The sequence below is a fragment of the Bufo bufo genome, chromosome 5 (assembly GCF_905171765.1).
Source record: "Bufo bufo chromosome 5, aBufBuf1.1, whole genome shotgun sequence".
NCBI lineage: Eukaryota > Metazoa > Chordata > Amphibia > Anura > Bufonidae > Bufo > Bufo bufo.
In genome coordinates this window covers 173,923,013-173,939,999 of record NC_053393.1, presented here as the reverse complement: position 1 = coordinate 173,939,999, position 16,987 = coordinate 173,923,013, and the positions used below count along the sequence as shown (strand labels likewise).

Below are 16,987 nucleotides of genomic sequence, written 5' to 3'. Positions count from 1 at the left end.
TAGTAAGCGCTATTAGATCCACACTGTATGCCTTTATATACCCTGATACTTAGTTTATAAAGTCTGGACCCATGAAAGGTCCTCTTTAATGGACCGAGCACAGTCATGTGAATCAGCCCTAATATGATGATCCTCACCACAAATATATGGCCACACGCCATTAATAAAATACTAGTAGTAAGAAACGCTTTGTCCAAATTACACTGCAAATGGATAAGAACAAACAAACCCATAATTTCTTATTTTGACATTTAAAAAACAAAAACGCCAGAAGCAAATTACTTTGTGTAGGGAACCTAAGGCCTCTTTCATACGGATTGTGTCAGGATGCGTTCAGGAAACTCGCACCATTTTGCAAGCAGGGTCAGTTTTGTCTGCAATTGCATTCAACGTTTCAGGTTTTTCTGCGTGGGTGCAGTCAGTTTTGAAGCGTTTTTCACGAGCGTGAAAAACAAAAATTGAAGATTTACAAACGACATCTCCGAGCAACCATCAGTGAAAAAACGCATTACACCCGGACTGCATTGGGATTACATCTGAATGCAATGCGTTTTTCACTGAAACCCCATTCACTTCTATGGGGCCAGGGCTGCGTGAAAAATGCAGAATATAGAACATGCTGCGATTCTCACACAACGCAAAACTGATGCGTGAAAAAAAGAAAAAAGGCTGTGCACAGACCCATTGAAATAAATGGGTCAGGATTCAGTGCAGGTGGTATACGTTCACTTCACGCATTGCACCCGTGCGGAAAACTCACTCGTGTGAAAGGGGCCTAAGGGCAATTTTTTGAGCCAAAGCCAGAAGTTGATTCAGCAGGAAAGAAGTATAAGTCCTTACTTCATATTTCTTATTCCGTTCCAACCTACTTCTAGCTTTGGCTGAAAATAATGGATCCAAAAAGGCCACAAAAAGCTGTACGTGACACCAACCCTAACACGCTTTATACTGATGACCTGTAATTGAGCGATAATACTATAGTTTCTCTATCGTGTCGCATACACTACCATGATATAATGTGGATCAGGCCCCATTATACTATCCATGCATTTCATATGATGAGAGTGTTTGGCAGTGAAGTTCTATATACTATACCACTCATCTGTAGTCTTGAGCCAACTTGTGTTTCAAGTTCGGTGTCCAAGGTTCAGGTTGGGATGTTATCTAAGAATTCCGTTATAGATTCCGCTACCACGGACCATGGTAGCGGAATCCATAACGAAATTCTTAGATAACCCCAACCTGAACCTTGTACGCCGAACTTGAAACACAAGTTAGCTCAAGACTACTCATCTGCTGTATACTAAAGTCCACAGGTTGCTTTATTTAGCATATATACCCAAGAAATACATTTCTATTGGTTTTGCGCACATGACAGTGTATTATGTTGTATGATGACCTATCCTGGTCATGCAGCTTTAAAATGCACAAAAACACATAAAATTAATTATAGGGTTAGTAAATGCACTAATGTCCAGAAAGAAGTTCATGTAAAAGGTCAGTAAATTGAAACATGCCTCTCCTGACCCTATAATAACTGGAGCGTAACACAACAAAATACATGCCATTTAACCCTTTCATTGTAATGATTTTGACCTGTTAAATAAAATGTAGAATTAGGTTTCCATAGGGGGCTAGCGATGCTCAATAAAGTTGCTCCAGAAGAGTCGCATTCATTAAAAGGTTCCACTGAAAGGTCTGCAATCTGCCTTTGGAATCAGCCTAAACTGTCATGTAAATGAACAGACACATCCCATCGGATTTTCTTGCATTCCTGATTTAATTGGTTTTAGGAAAGGTAAAGTGAAGCAGAGTGATAAAATATATATACCAGTGTGATACAAGTGTAACCCCTTCCTTAAGACTTATTTGATGTAAAAACATAGCACTAATAATGAATGCATAGTAATAATAATCTACACTGCAACCATCCGAATGTGAACACAAAACTGTGCAGAATTCCAATAACTACTGAATGAAAGAAGGGGTTTAATGGGTTAACAGCAACACAGCCCAGTGTAAGTAATTGCAGCATAACATTCCTTGCAGTCATCTGCCATAGGTAAAGTTTGGATCCAAATCTCTCTCCGGCCTCCTCTACCTATAAGCACGTTCTATAAAAAAAGGCTACCCTGTATTCTTTCTTGTGTTGACAACAAAAAGTGAAAAGGAATTAGTCACTAGTCTGAACATTTGGTTTCCTTACAGTTTTGAATTTCACCCCAAGGAAAAAGAAAAAGGAAGGATAATTTCTCATGTTCCATGGAGAACTAAACCCACCTCCTCCCAGGTTCTTACCAGTAAATTGTATGGGATGGGACCTCGTCTTCACCTTAGGGTTTGTCTCACTATACTTCTCCTTTTCAACAAGGCTCAAACTATCCAGCTTTCTGTAACCTCCTAGACTCTGATGGCGTGTGGAAGAAAAGGAGAAGGAGGAGCAGGGATATCCCAGCCCCCAATATGCTCACAAAAAAAGTAGCAGTCAGTTCCCAGAGCACCTCCCTCCTATTTTCCATCCCCATAGACAAATGACTGGTATTCTTCTGTTAGATACCTCCACTGCTCACAGCCCTCAGAGCTGCTTTATATCTTGGACTACAAGGGACTAGTGTGGTTTCTTCTACTAACGAGTCCTAGAACACGCACAACCTCTTTGATCAATTCACACGGGAGGAATACACGATGAATATTTTATATGTAAGGGTGAATTCACACAGGGCAGATTTGTTGCTTCCATTTATCTGGAGAGAGATTGCAGAAACAAACCCATTCATTTGTGTGGAATTGATTTTCAGTTGCAGAAATTCTGATGTGATTAAGGCATGTTCACATGGAGGATCCCGATCCTTGGATTTGCAGTTGCACATGCCATGCATCTGCACTTGGATTTAGTCCCTTTCAATGGTACTAATTTGCACAATGAACTTTTCAAAAAAAAAAAATATTTCGCCAAAACGTGGGATTAAAATATGTGCATGAAATATGGGCGGCAAATTGGGAGCATTAGGGCTAAGGCCAACGAGTGTGTGTGGCCCGTGCTGCGGACCGCAAATAGGGGTCCACGATGCACGGGCATGGCTGTGTGCATGCCATTTGCGGATACAGACCCATTGACTTGAATGGGTCCGTGATGCGCAAAACACTGTCTGCACCGCAAAAAAGAGAACACGTTCTCTTTTTTTGCGTTGTGGATGTACGGACTGAAACCCACGGAATCGATTTGTAGTGCTTCTGTGGGCTTACGATATGTACCCCCGCACCGCATTTTGCGCATTGCGGACCCATTCAAGTCAATGGGACCCCATCCGCAATACGGCCTGCACACGGCCGGTGCCCCTATGTTGCGGACCCGCCGTTTGCGGTCTGCAATATGGGCACGACGGCCTACGTTTGTGTGCATGAGCATTTAATTGTGTGGATCTCAGATATAGAAGCCACAATGAAATCTGCAGCAGAAAGGACACAGGGAGGAAAGATTTTTCTAAACTGGTGTTAACCTCTTAAGGACCCTCGCCGTACATGTACGGTGCTGGTGGACGTGACTTAAGGATCAGCGCCTGCAGGTGCAGGAGCTGGTCCCGCCCGATCAGCGGCACAGACCTGGCAGTCACTGATAGCCGACCAATGCCGACTTGTTAACCCCTTGTATGTATGCAGAGGGTTCGCGGATAGTGTTGAGCAAACTTGTGTTTTAAGTTAAGCGTCTAAAGTTCGGGTTATCGAAGAATCGCGTTACAGATTCCGCTACCACGGACCATAACGGAATTTAGAATCCATAACACGATTCCTCGATAACCCAAACTTTAGACGCCGAACTTAAAACACAAGTTTGCTCAACACTATTCACGGAGGGTACAGGTGCAGTGGCGGGGACCCAATGGCAGAGAAGGCAAGCCCAATGCCTTCCATAGACATCGGAGCTTGCCTTCTACGGAAGACTGTGAGATCCAGCCCTTAGGCCTCATTCACACTTACGTGGATTTGATCTATACGAGTGGATTACTGTACAGCGTTGACGGCACAAAGTGCACGGCGTCATAGCAACCAATGACGCTGTACGCTCGTGCAGGACGGGTTTTCACGGACCGTGATAAATGAGGCCTTAGGCTGGGTCTCACAGGCAGGCTGTCATCATGCAAGCTGACATGCAATGTATTACAATACAGGTTGCATTGTAATGCATTGCAGAGGGGATCAGACCCCAGCAGTTGAAGTCCCAAAAATTAAAAGTAAAAAAAGTATTTACTAATAAAAAATAAAATAAAGTTTCAAGTTAAAAACATATAATAATTCCCAACATAAAACACATAAAATTGTAAAAAAAATTGAAAACAAAATATATTGGGTATTGCCCGGTCCGTAACGACCGGCTCTACCAAAATATCACATGATCCACTCGCACACCTGAACGCCGTACACCTTACATCACAAAAAGTACAACACCAAGCAATAAAAAAGGCGTATGCCCCCCAAAATAGTACCAATCAAACCATCACCTCATCCCACAAAAAATGAGCCCCTACAAAAAAACTATCGGGCAAAAAAGAAAAAAACTATGGCTCTCAGAATATGGCGACGCTAAAACATGATTTTTTTTTTTGTTTCGAGAATGCTTTTATTGTGTTAAAAGTGTTTTTTTTTTTTAAAAAGTAGACATATTAGGTATTGCCGTGTCCGTAACAACCAGGTCTATTAAAATATCACATGCCCTAACCCCTCAGGTTAACCGTAAAAAAAAAAAAAGGGTAAAAAAAAGCCATTTTTTTTCACCTTACATCACAAAAAGTGTATTACCAAGCGATCAAAAAGTCATACGCACCCCAAGATAGTACCCATTAAACAGTCATCTCATCCCGCAAAAAATGAGACCCTACCTAAGACAATCGTCTAAAAAAAAATATATATAATTATGGATCCAAGTATATGGAGACATTAAAACATTATTTTTTCTTTTTTTTCTAAAATGCTTTTATTGTGTAAAACATAAATAAATTAAAAAAAGTAGACATATTAGGTATCGCTACGTCCGTAACAACCTGCTGTATAAAAATATCACATGAACTAACCACTCAGGTGAACACCGTAAAAGAAATTAAATAAAAACTGTGTCAAAAAAGCCATTTTTTGTCACCTTACAGAAGGTGTAATACCAAGCGATCATAAAGTCACATGCACCCTAAAATAGTACCAATCAAACCATCATCTCATACCGAAAAAAATTAGCCCCTACATAAGACAGTCGCCCAAAAAATTAAAATAAACTATGGCTTTCAGAATATGGAGACACAAAAATAATTTTTTTTCAAAGATGCTTTATTATGTAAAACTGAAACAAACAACCAAAAAAAGTAGTCATATTTGGTATTGTCGCTTCCATAACAACCTGCTCTATAAAAATAGCACACGATCTAACCTGTCAGACAAACACTGTAAAAACAAAAATAAAAACAGTGCCAAAACAGCTATTTTTTTGTTACCTTGCCTCACAAGAAATGTAATCTAACGCAACCAAAAAAAAGTTTAAGACCACTTGAAAAATGGCAAAAAATCATATTTAGCATGGCTGGATCTTAACAGTTATCGCCGCGTCCGAAAGTGTCCTGTGCGGTGAGCTCCATAATGGAAAAAAAAATAATAATAAAAACACGTGATGACAATGAATCCACATTTTTGCACAGATTTGGCCTTTTAAAGGCATGTGGTCCTAAAATTTTGATCAGCTGAAAAACAGCCTGTTTCAGTTTATTCGTTGTTTTCATTAAATTGAATGCTCAAAAAATGTTTTGTCTCACTCCCATTTCTTCTTGTTGCATGTTGAAGCTCTACTTGAAACCTTGTTAAGATCCAGCCATGCTAAATATGATTTTTTGCCATTTTTCAAGTGGTCTTAAACTTTTGATCAGGACTGTATGTACCCTAAAATAGTACCAACAAAACTGCCACTTTATCCCGTAGTTTCCAAAATGGGTTCACTTTTTTGTAGTTTCTACTCTAGGGGGTGCATCAGGGGGTTTTCAAATGTGTCATGGCAACTTAAAATTATCCCAGTGAAATCTGCCCTCCAAAAACCATATGGCGCTCCTTTTCTTCTTTGCTCTGCCGTGTGCTCATACAGCAATTTACAAACACAAATGGGGTGTTTCTGTAATCTACAGAATCAGGGTAAGGCCTCATGTACACGACCGTTCCGTTTTTTGCGGTCCGCAAACCGTGGATCCGCAAAAAAACAGAAGCTGCCCGTGTGCCTTCTGCAATTTGCGGAACGGAACGGGCGGCCCATTGTAGAAATGCCTATTCTTGTCTGCAAAACGGACAAGAATAGGACATGTTCGATTTTTTTTGCGGGGCCACGGAACGGAGCAACGGATGCGGACAGCACATGGAGTGCTGTCCGCATCTTTTGCGGCTCTATTGAAGTGAATGGGTCCGCATCCGAGCCGCAAAAACGACGGCTCGGATGCGGACCCGAAAAACGGTTGTGTGCATGCGGCCGAATAAATAATGAGTTTTGTTTGGCTGTTAAACCTTGCTTTGTTACCAGAAAAAAAATGGATTCAAATGGAAAATCTGCCAAAAACGTTAAATTCTGAAATTTCCTTTTCCTTTAATTCCTGTGAAACACCTAAGGCCTCTTTCACACGAGCGAGTTTTTACGCGCGGGTGCAATGCGTGACCTGAACGCATTGCACCCGCACTGAATCCGGACCCATTAATTTCTATGGGGCTGTGGGGCTGTGCATATGAGCGTTTTTTTCACGCATCACTTGTGCGTTGCGTGAAAATCGCAGCATGTTCTATATTCTGCATTTTTCACACAAAGCAGGCCCCATAGAAGTGAATGAGAATGCGTGAAAATCGCAAGCAAGTGCGGATGCGGTGCGATTTTCACGCATGGTTGCTAGGAGACGATCGGGATGGGGACCCGATCATTATTATTTTCCCTTATAACAAGTATATTTATTGTATATATATTGTAATGCGTTTTGCACGCGCGTGAGAAAAATTGGCATGTTTGGTACCCAGACCCGAACCCGGACTTCTTCACAGAAGGGTTAGGTGTTGTGTAGATTTTATTATTTTCCCTTATAACATGGTTATAAGGGAAAATAATAGCATTCTTTAATACAGAATGCATAGTACAATAGGGCTGAAGGGGTTAAAAAAAAAAAAATAATAATATAACTCACCTTAATCCACTTGATCGTGCAGCCTGGCTTCTCTTCTGTCTTCTTCTTTGCTGTGAAGGAGGAAAAGGACCTTTGATGACGTCACTGCGCTCATCACATGGTCCGTCACATGATCAATCACCATGGTAAAAGATCATGCGATGGACCATGTGATGAGCACAGTGCCGTCATTAAAGGTCCTATTCCTCAAAGAAGAAGACAGAAGAGATGCCGGGCTGCACGATCAAGTGGATTAAGGTGAGTTAAATTATTATTTTTTTTTAACCCCTCCAGCCCTATTGTACTATGTATTCTGTATTAAGAATGCTATTATTTTCCCTTATAACCATGTTATAAGGGAAAATAATAAAATCTACACAACACCTAACCCTTCTGTGAAGAAGTCCGGGTTCGGGTCTGGGTACCAAACATGCCAATTTTTCTCACGCGCGTGCAAAACGCATTACAATGTTTTGCACCTGCGCGGAGAAAACACAAATATGGAACGCAATCGCAGTGAAAACTGACTTGTTTTAGTGTCAAAATCGCACCATTTTCCCTCAATGCATCCAGCCCCAATCCGCAACGCCCGTGTGAAAGAGGCCTAAAGGGTTAACAAAGTTTGTTAAATCCGTGTTGAATACCTTGAGGGGTGTAGTTTCTAAAATGGGGCCATTTATGGGTGGTTTCTATTATGTAAGCCCCACAAAGTGACTTCAGACCTGAACTGGTCCTTAAAAATTGGGTTTTGGAAATTTTCGTAAAAATTTTAAGATTTGCTTCTAAACTTCTAAGCCTTCTAACATCCCAAAAAAAGAAAATGTAATTTACAAAATGATCCAAACAAGAAGTAGACATATGGGGAATGTAAAGTAATAACTATTTTAGGAGGTATCACTCACTATCTGTTTTAAAAGCAGAGAAATTGAAAATTTTAAAATTGTGAATTTTTCCAAATTTTTTGTTAATTTGGTATTTTTTTAGAAATAAAAATGAAATATTTTGACTCAAAATGACCACTGTCATGAAGTACAATACACTGCGTGCAGAATTATTAGGCAAATGAGTATTTTGACCACATCATCCTCTTTATGCATGTTGTCTTACTCCAAGCTGTATAGGCTCGAAAGCCTACTACCAATTAAGCATATTAGGTGATGTGCATCTCTGTAATGAGAAGGGGTGTGGTCTAATGACATCAACACCCTATATTAGGTGTGCATAATTATCAGGCAACTTCCTTTCCTTTGGCAAAATGAGTCAAAAGAAGGACTTGACAGGCTCAGAAAAGTCAAAAATAGTGAGATATCTTGCAGAGGGATGCAGCACTCTTAAAATTGCAAAGCTTCTGAAGCGTGATCATCGAACAATCAAGCATTTCATTCAAAATAGTCAACAGGGTCGCAAGAAGCGTGTGGAAAAACCAAGGCGCAAAATAACTGCCCATGAACTGAGAAAAGTCAAGCGTGCAGCTGCCAAGATGCCACTTGCCACCAGTTTGGCCATATTTCAGAGCTGCAACATCACTGGAGTGCCCAAAAGCACAAGGTGTGCAATACTCAGAGACATGGCCAAGGTAAGAAAGGCTGAAAGACGACCACCACTGAACAAGACACACAAGCTGAAACGTCAAGACTGGGCCAAGAAATATCTCAAGACTGATTTTTCTAAGGTTTTATGGACTGATGAAATGAGAGTGAGTCTTGATGGGCCAGATGGATGGGCCCGTGGCTGGATTGGTAAAGGGCAGAGAGCTCCAGTCCGACTCAGACGCCAGCAAGGTGGAGGTGGAGTACTGGTTTGGGCTGGTATCATCAAAGATGAGCTTGTAGGGCCTTTTCGGGTTGAGGATGGAGTCAAGCTCAACTCCCAGTCCTACTGCCAGTTTCTGGAAGACACCTTCTTCAAGCAGTGGTACAGGAAGAAGTCTGCATCCTTCAAGAAAAACATGATTTTCATGCAGGACAATGCTCCATCACACGCGTCCAAGTACTCCACAGCGTGGCTGGCAAGAAAGGGTATAAAAGAAGAAAATCTAATGACATGGCCTCCTTGTTCACCTGATCTGAACCCCATTGAGAACCTGTGGTCCATCATCAAATGTGAGATTTACAAGAAGGGAAAACAGTACACCTCTCTGAACAGTGTCTGGGAGGCTGTGGTTGCTGCTGCACGCAATGTTGATGGTGAACAGATCAAAACACTGACAGAATCCATGGATGGCAGGCTTTTGAGTGTCCTTGCAAAGAAAGGTGGCTATATTGGTCACTGATTTGTTTTTGTTTTGTTTTTGAATGTCAGAAATGTATATTTGTGAATGTTGAGATGTTATATTGGTTTCACTGGTAAAAATAAATAATTGAAATGGGTATATATTTGTTTTTTGTTAAGTTGCCTAATAATTATGCACAGTAATAGTCACCTGCACACACAGATATCCCCCTAAAATAGCTAAAACTAAAAACAAACTAAAAACTACTTCCAAAAATATTCAGCTATTAATGAGTTTTTTGGGTTCATTGAGAACATGGTTGTTGTTCAATAATAAAATTAATCCTCAAAAATACAACTTGCCTAATAATTCTGCACTCCCTGTATGTGATGAGAAAACAATCTCAGAATGGCTTGGATAAGTAAAAGCGTTTTAAAGTTATCACCACATTAGGCCTCATGCACACGACAGTATTTTTTCATGGTCCGCAAAACGGGGTTCCGTTGTTCCGTGATCCGTTTCCGTTTTTTTTTCCCGTGTGTCTTCCTTGATTTTTGGAGGATCACCAGACATGAAAAGTGAAAAAAAAATCTAAGTCAAGTTTGCCTTGAAAATGATAGGAAAAAAACGAACACGGATCACGGATGCGGATTACAATCTTGTGTGCCTCCATGTTTTTTCACGGACCCATTGACTTGAATGGGTCCGCGAACCGTTGTCCGTGAAAAAAATAGGACAGGTCATATTTTTTTCACGGACTGGAAACACGGATCACGGACACGGATGACAAACGGTGCATTTTCCGAGTTGTCAATGGGTCCACAGAAAATCACGGAAAACGGAAAGACCGGACACGGAACCCAACAACGGTCGTGTGCATGAGGCCTAAAGTTCTGATTTTTGGGCGTTATGTAGCTAAAAAAAAGCATGCAAAAAAAAAAAAAAGCGCGACATAGGGCAGTATGTTCTGGATTATGAGACCAGTTGATAGAACAATGAATTGGAGGCTCACCTTCAGTGGTTGTGCTAGAGATAGGCACAACACTATTATAGGTATGTAAAAATCAGTGTCCCGTCGCCAGGTATGCAGCCAAAGTGTCCTCAATCTTCAGGAGAGGGTACCACATAAAGTAACACATGTCAGATTTGCAAAAAAATGGCCTGGACCTTAAGGTGAAAAATGACAGGGTCCTAAAAGGGGTTTCCAACCAGCACCTGAAATTGATTACTTTTGTAATTGCATGTAATTAAAAATGTTGCATCTGTATCTGTATAGCGCCACCTGCTGCTTGTTTTTTTCTTATTTCCTTGTCCTGCTCACTGAGAAGGCCGCACATGCTCAGTTTCATCTCTCCACTCTCTCCTGAGCTGTGATAGGAAGAGCATGGACACGCCTCCTGAGCTGCAGCAGAAAAGACACTCCCCCTGAGCTGTCAGCTTGATATAAATCTAGCAGAGCAATGAATGTGGAGATCTCTGGATCCATGTGAGGTGCAGGGCTGGTTCTAGCTTTGTTAGAAAGAGATTGTCATGTACTTTATGATGTCTGATTTTCATTTTTTACATTTGTCATGGGATAACCCCTTTAAGAAAAACAGGTTTAGTGCCTATAGCAACCTATTCGATTTCACCTTTCATTTTTCAGCGCTCCTTTGGAAAATGAAAGGTGGAATGCGATTGGTTGCTATAGGCAACTAAGCCAGTTTTCCTTTACAACAGTTTTGAAAAATCTCCCCCACTGTGTGAACAATAGGGCTACCTGCACATGATGCGGATTAAGCTACATGCACACGAACGTTGTTTGTTTCTGTGTCCGTTCCGTTTTTTTTGCGGACCCATTTATTTAAATGGGTCCGCAAAAAATGCAGAAGCACACTGTGTGCTGTCCGCGTCAATATTTCCGTTCCGTTGCCCCGCAAAAAAAATAGTGCATGTCCTATTCTTGTCCGTTTTAGGCATTATTACAATGGATCTGCAAAAAAAAAAAAACGGATGCCATACGGAACGTCATCCTTTTTTTTTGCGGACCGCAAAACACATACGGTCATGTGCATGTAGCCTTACGCACGTGTTTTCAGTGCTGAGGCCTCATGCACACGAACGTATTTTGTTTCTGTGTCCGTTCCATTTTTTTTGCGGATAGGATGCGGATCCATTCATTTCAATAGGTCTGCAAAAAATGTGGACAGCACACCGTGTGCTGTCCGCGTCAATATGTCCGTTCCGTAGCTCCGCAAAAAAAATACAACATGTCCTATCCTTGTCCGTTTTAGGCATTGTTGCAATGGATCCGCAAAAAAACCAAAAACGGATGGCATATGGATGTCATTCTTTTTTTTTTGCGGATCCGCAATTTGCGGACCGCAAAACACATACGGTCGTGGGCATGTAGCCTAATACAGTACCAGCAAAGTGTATGAAATTACACAAATCCTTTTTTGTTTCGTGCAGAAATTGACCTGCTGTGTGGATTTTGAAATACACAGCATGTCAATTCGTTGTGCAATTGTTTTGTTTGGATTTCACAAACAGATGTTTGGATTTTCAACAGATGGGTAAGATCTACTGGAAACAGCATCAAATCCGCTTCAAAACTCCCAAGTAACACGTGGATTTTGGTGCTGGGATTTGTGCGTATCTTCTGCATGTTTACCCACACCTGTGCGCAGATACCCGAAGGCCTCTTGCACATGACTGTATGGCTTTTTCTGAATTTTGCGGTCCGCAAAAAACGGATCCGCAAAAAATGTTTTTTGCGGAACGGAACAGCTGGCCCCTGATAGAACAGTACTATCCTTGTCCATTATGCAGACAATAATAGCACATTTTCTATCTTTGTACGGAATGGAAATACGGAAACGGAAGGCATACGGAGTACCTTCTGTATTTTTTGCGGATCTTTTGAAATGAATGGTTCCGTATACGGAACGCAAAAAACGGAATGTAAACGTGCAAGAGGCCTAATGCAGGTTTCCCCAACTCCAGTCCTCGGGCCCACCTGCCGGTCAGGATTTGGGAATATCCCATAGAATACCTGATGCATGGACACTAATTATATCACCTACTCAATACTAAGGAAATCCTGAAAACATGACTGGTAGGTGGATCCCGAGGACCGGAGTTGAGGACCACTGCCCTAAGGCCTTGTTCACAAGTCTGTGACAGTCCGTGTTTCAAGTCCATGAAAGGTCTGTTTTTTGTCTGTGCGCCCATCTTTTGTCCTCCATAAGTTATTCGTATGCAACATGCATTGCTAGGCTGAAAAGTAGGTTTCCAGAGCATCTCCTACCAATGGTCAGTGAAAAACCACTGACAGAAAACCATCCAAGAAGCCATCCATGTTCTATCAGTGGTTTTCATGGAACCTAGACTTCAGGCCTAGTTCACACGATCGGTTTTTTTGCGTGTAGGGGCCGTTTTTTTGTGTTCCGTATACGGAAATATTCATTTCAATGGTTCCGCAAAAAAAACGGAATGTACTCCGTATGCATTCCGTTTCCGTATTTCTGTTTTTCCGTTCCGTTGAAAGATAGAACATGTCCTATTATTGCCCGCAAATCACGTTCCGTGGCTCCATTCAAGTCACTGGGTCTGCAAAAAAAACTGAACACATACGGAAATGCATCCGTATGTGTTCCGTATCCGTTCCGTTTTTGCGGAACCATCTATTAAAAATGTTATGCCCAGCCCAATTTTTTCTATGTAATTACTGTATATGCCATACGGAAAAACGGAACAGAAACACAACGGAAACAAAAAACGGAACAGAAACACAACGGAAACAAAAAACGGAACAACGGATCTGTGAAAAACGGACCGCAAAAAACTATAAAAGCCATACATTCGTGTGAACTAGGCCTCAATGGGTATATTTATTCCACAACATGGCCCCAAGGCCTTATTCACACAGGGAGATTTATCAAAACTGGTTTAGGGCTCTTTCACATGAGCATGTCCATTGTGTCTCGTGTGAAATAGCCCTAAGGCCCCTTTCACACGAGCAAGTTTTCCGCGTGGGTGCAATGCGTGACGTGAGTGCATAGCACCCGCACTGAATCCGGAGCCATTCATTTCAACGGATCTGTGTACATGAGCGTTGTTTTTCATGCATTAGTTCTGCGTTGCGTCAGAATCGTAGCATGTTTTTTATTCTGCGTTTTTCACAAAGCCCTGCCCCTATAGAAGTAAATGGGGCCTAAGTGAAAAGTGCATCACATCTGGATGTTTTTCACTGAAGGTTGCTAGGAGATGTTGTTTGTAAACCTTTAGGGTTTTTTTCAAAAGTGAAAAATGCATCAAAATCTGAAACACTGAACTCAATCGCAGGCAAAACTGACTGAACTTGCGAAATGGTGCGAGTTTCACTGAAGACATCCTGACAAAATCCGTATCGTTCACGTGAAAGAGGCCTAAAAGGAAAACTGACTTAATTGCCCATACCAACCACTCAGAATCCACCTTTCATTTTTCAGAGTTCCTTTGGAACACAAAAAGTGGAATCTGATTGGTTGCTTCGGGCAAGTAAGCTAGTTTTCCTTCAAACCAGTTTGATAAATTCCCCCCACTGTTTGGTCAGTGATTTCCATCAGGAGTGAAGCCAACACAGAGATAAGGTATAATAGAATGATTTGCACTTGTTCTGTGTTTTTTTACTTGGTTTTTGCTCACAATCATAAAGGAAATCACTGACCAAACACTGACATGTGAATAAGGTCTAAGTAGTGCATGGTTCAATTGTTTTTCCACTAATCCACAGTCAGTAGCAAAACAAGGGGCCAGGCAGTAAGGAGTAAGATGTGCCTAACTTATTAACCTCTGGCGACCTTCGCCGTACATGTACGGCGGAAGTCACCACTTTAAAATGTATGCCTGCTCACGCGGGCAGCAGGTGCCATAGCCGGTGGGTTTCAACTGTTTCGCATACATTTAACCCCTCAGATGCCTTAGTCAAATGTGACCATGGCATCTAAACAGTCTGGTAACAGCAATCCCCATCTGAGATCAGGGAACCTGTTACATTATAGTAATAGCCCAAGCTCAAGCTGGCTTCAGTAGCTACTACTAGAATATACCAATACAAGCCAGCAGGTGGCAGCACTGTGTTTGTATATTGTAAATGGAGTGTTCTATGATGACTATACAGCCATCACAGAACACAATGGGCAATCTAATGATTAAGATGGGGTTTTTTTAAGTAAAACAAAGTAAGAAAAAGGTTTTAAAAATATATTTAAAAAAAAAGTTCAAATCACTATCCTTTCCCCCAAATAAAAATACATAGCCAATAAAAAAAAAATATACACATCATGGGCATTATTCATTTGCCATTTTTGTCACTTCACCTCCCAAAACAAATGTAATAAAAAGTGATCAAAAAGTCACACACATACTTCTTTTTTATACATTAAACGATTAATTGCAGTTTTACCCTGTTCCTCCCACCCTACTTGTTGCTTTGTCCACCGATGAAAAAAAATATTAAAAAAAATAAAATTCTGCAGCTTCCCTACTCGTCGCACTCCTCCCCCCGATTCCTCCCTTCCCTCGAAATCCCACAGAACCATCCCTGTGACAGTCTAATGATTCAGCCATCTCCGCCACCTCTTGGCGAACATGTGTTTTTTGTTAAGTGATGCTATATGAAATTTCTCTCCGACTAATGAGAGTCTAGTCAGGTTCTCCCATTCCCTAAGTGTAGGGGGGGTGTTATCTCCCCAGTGTGCTACAATACATTTCCTCGCATAAAAAAGTAACTTGGATGCTACTTCCCGTTCTTTAGCCTTTTCTATATTATCAGTGATGCCCAAAATACAAATCTCGAGCGAAGATGAGTCTTTGAAAAAATGATATTCCTCTATTTTTTCAATCACTATACCCCAAAATTTCTGGATCTTTATACATGTCCAAAGTATATGAACGTCATCCACACCTTCTTCCCCACATTTTTTACAACTGAATTGTTTGGATTTATAGCATTTCATTTATATCTTGGGGGAATAATACAGGCGATATAGAATGTTAAACGGAGTAATTCTAAAAGCAAAACTATTTGACACGCTGTTTTTTGCTTGTATAACCTTTTCCCAAAATTCTTGTCGTTGTACCCCAGAACATCTTGCCATCTATGGTTTAGCAAAGTGATAGCTTTATCTTTTGTCAACTGATGTAACAGACTTCCGTATATTTTCGATATCATTTTCCTCCCTATTGATAAATTCACGATATTAGCTAAAGTTAGCGGAAAAGGAACAGTTTGGTTCCTTTCCCTATCTCTACTCGCAAGGCTTGTTTCAATTGAAGATAATAAAAACTCAAATCTTTGTCATCTTTTACATATTCCTTTTTGAGTTCTTGATAAGTGATTATGTCTCCCTCTCTCCATATCTGTTCCAATTTAAAAATTCCATATTTCCAAATTCCACCAGACTTTTTGTTCAATTGATTTTAATTCCGTAAAGTATATATTTCCCCATAACAAAGTATCTGGATGTCTTCCCTTATACAGCCAAAGATCTTTTACCTTATTCCAAGACTTAATCCACATATCCATTAGGGGTATTTTCTTGAGTTGTTTTTGAAACAGAATATCTGTTTCTATCAGTTGAAAAATGTTACAGTTCTCTAAGCATTTATTAATCCCAGCTACCATCATTTTATATCTATATGTGTGACTCCATATTATCATGTTTCTAATCTGTCCAGAAATGGAATACAGCTCTAAATTTGGAAGTGACAGGCCACCCTCTTTCTCATGGATATACAATATCTGTGCTCTTATTCTCGGTTTCTTGCCTCGCCATACCAGATCTGTTATTAAAGTGACTATAATTAAAAAAAATCTTTTAGGGATTATTATTGGTGCATTCCATAACATGTAATTTAAAGAGGGTAAGATAAACATTTTCACCAGTGAGATGCGTCCTGCCTTCGATATATGATTTTTTTTCCAAACGTCTATTTTCTTACGTATCTCTTGTATTTTGGGGAGCGCATTCAACTGCAGGTAGTCCCTAGAATTAGATGTTATCTGAATACCCAAATATTTGACTGATTCTTGCCTTTTTTTTATTTCAAGTGGCCCCGGTACAAACCCATTCAGAGGATCAATTGGGATACATGCCGACTTGGACCAGTTTATTTTAAGTCCTGTATATTCACTAAATTCTTCAAATACCTGAAAAATCTTCCTCAGTGAGCCATGAGATCCGACAAACAGCATAATGTCATCTGCATACAGTGATATTTTTTCCTCATATGCCGCAAACCTAAATCCTACAATCTCTTTATATTGTCTAATCATATCCACTAGGGATTCCATAGCTATAGCAAATAATAAGGGAGACAGGGGACAACCCTGTCTAACCCCCCTAGCGATATGTATTTTCTCCGAATACTCACCGTTCAATATTAACCTTGCAGAAACTTCAGTATATAATAATTTAACCCAGGATACAAGATGGTCTCCAAATCCTATTGTCTTCAATGTAGCAAATAAAAAGGGCTATTCTATTGTATCAAAGGCTTTGGTAGCGTCTATAGTTATAATCATACGTTCTCCACAGTTCAGAGGCTCCAACTGGGTTCCCATAAAGTATCTGATTATGTT

General features: G+C 40.6%; 1 protein-coding gene across 1 annotated transcript in view; it reads right to left on the bottom strand.

Moving 5' to 3' along the window:
- Positions 1–2,436, bottom strand: part of TWSG1 (twisted gastrulation BMP signaling modulator 1) — a 43,949-nt gene extending 41,513 nt beyond the window's left edge. The window contains exon 1 of the mRNA XM_040432928.1: positions 2,299–2,436. The gene's annotated coding sequence lies outside the window, so the exon portion shown is untranslated. The remainder of the gene's footprint in view (positions 1–2,298) is intronic.
- Between the last annotated feature and the right edge of the window lie 14,551 nt (positions 2,437–16,987).